Source organism: Nelumbo nucifera, chromosome 2, assembly GCF_055504915.1.
Source record: "Nelumbo nucifera cultivar China Antique chromosome 2, China Antique-T2T, whole genome shotgun sequence".
In the NCBI taxonomy this organism is placed as follows: domain Eukaryota; kingdom Viridiplantae; phylum Streptophyta; class Magnoliopsida; order Proteales; family Nelumbonaceae; genus Nelumbo; species Nelumbo nucifera.
In genome coordinates, this window is record NC_142650.1 from 62,526,017 (window position 1) to 62,528,066 (window position 2,050).

At 46.0% G+C, this 2,050-nt stretch overlaps 1 pseudogene across 1 annotated transcript; it reads left to right on the top strand.

Moving 5' to 3' along the window:
- The first annotated feature begins 597 nt into the window (after positions 1 to 597).
- LOC104607710 (zinc finger A20 and AN1 domain-containing stress-associated protein 6 pseudogene) lies at positions 598 to 1,737 on the top strand (annotated as a pseudogene). The gene is made up of 2 exons (XR_016081825.1): positions 598 to 737; positions 861 to 1,737. The product of XR_016081825.1 is annotated as a zinc finger A20 and AN1 domain-containing stress-associated protein 6 pseudogene (transcript).
- The last annotated feature ends 313 nt before the right edge of the window (positions 1,738 to 2,050 follow it).

Consider the following 2,050-nt stretch of genomic DNA (forward strand, 5'->3'; position numbering starts at 1 on the left):
TACACGTGTCTAATTACCAAATCGCAATACGAAACTTATGGAGCCGTACTTACCAAAAGGCGATGGCACAGGCGTAAAAAGGTAAAACGAATTGGGGCGTTTAAATAGAAGTGGGACAGAGAAAGAGATTGCACCTGAGAGATGGAATCTTCGGATAAAACCGGGAACCCGAAAACCGGTGAGAGAGAAAGAGATTCCGTGGTTTTGCTTCGAGGAAAAGATTGGATTTTGCGGCAAGTCGGTAGTCGGTACCCCACACGATAGACCCGTTTCCTATCTTCTCTCCCTGCTACTAATTATTTAAAAAAAAAAGATCATAGCGTCCAACGGAGGGTGGACATAAGAAGCGTCAAACCCACAATACTACTTTTAATGTTCACCTGACACTCTATCTCTTCCGTGGGGCCCACACGCCGCTTCTTCGGTTGGTTTGACGCAAGTTGTGTCAAACTCTAATTGACTCCAGGTTAATAGAAATAATCCAAAATTTTGCTGTTTTTTATGAGGTGATCCAGGCTGGAAATTATTTAAATCTTTATTAAAATGGGTTTCAGTCCTTTTTTAATTCATTAACTCATTCATTTATCTCCAGAGGAATATATAAGTCGAGGGAGAGGAGGAGAAGAAGATAGAGAGATTCGAGATATATCTCGTTGATCTTATTCTTCTTGTTCTTCCTCTCTGTTCTCCAATCCAATCGCAGCAGTCAAGAATATTTCGAAACCTTCTCGATTCAGGTAGAATTATTTCTTATCCGCTCTTTTTTTTATATATATTTTAAACAATTTTTTATCTTTTGATTTTGATTTATTCTTGCCTGAATTTACCTTTCTTTTTCAATTTGAAATCTGTATTTGCAGGTAAGGGTTTGGTTACGAAGCTTTGATTTTTAAGGATCAGCGGATCGATCTCAGAAACGAAGGAAAAAACCTAAGATGGCGGAAGAACACAGATGCAAGCCTCCGGAGGGCCACCATCTATGCGCCAACAACTGCGGATTTTTCGGCAGCCCCGCCACGTTAAATCTCTGCTCCAAATGTTACCGGGATCTCTGCCTCAAGGAGGAACAAGCTTCCTCGGCCAAGCTCGCCGTCGAGAAATCCTGCGCTGCATCCCCTTCTTCCTCCTCCTCCGCCGATTCGTCACGGGCCCCAGTTTCTCCTCTCCTTCTAGAGAACCCCGACGTTGGCCGGAATCCGGTTAACGTCCCGGCGACCGTCGCGTCACCGTCGAAATCCAACCCAGCGCCTTCGTCGGCGTCTCAGCCAAACCGATGTGCGACATGTAGGAAGCGTGTGGGACTGACGGGATTCAAGTGCCGCTGCGGGATTACGTTCTGCGGGTCGCATCGGTACCCGGAACAGCACGCGTGTATGTTCGATTTCAAGGCAATGGGGAGGGAGGCCATCGCCAAGGCCAATCCGGTCGTCAAAGGCCAGAAGCTGGAGAAGATCTGATCTGGTGATACGATGTTTATGATTTAATCTGGACCGTTAATCTGTTCGACCGGTTGTTGGTGAAGAGGTCAGAACTTGTCCGTGAAACAGCGTTTCAGATATCCGCCTGGTGGGCGGTGGGAGTCTCTGGCCGCCGGCGTGTACCAAAAGTTCGATTTTATCAACATCCCTGTAAAAATTTCAAAAGAAGGCCAAAATAAATGAAAAAAAAACAGCCATGTAATTAGTAATGTTTTCTGTTTCGATTAAAAGATTTTTAATGTGGTCTGTTTGGTGGAAATATTTTTCCGAGCTTGAATTTTTTATTTTTTTAGAATTTAATAGTGGAAAGCGATTGATCGTGGGCCGCGGGCGGCATAGCACCTACGCGTCGCACGGTCGTAGTTAGTGAGAGAGTGGACTCACTCGCTATGCCACGGCCACGCTCCAGAAACAAGACGGTGGTAGCGTTGTTGGAGGGGGGGTGCCATGTCAAAGGCAGGTTACGAATTTACGATTCCAGGCTCGTGTGCGCGTGCGTGTATGGAGTACACCCCAACGAGAGGGAGACTACGGTGGGCCCGTCCTTTAGGAAAGTATGGTTATGGGCTTTA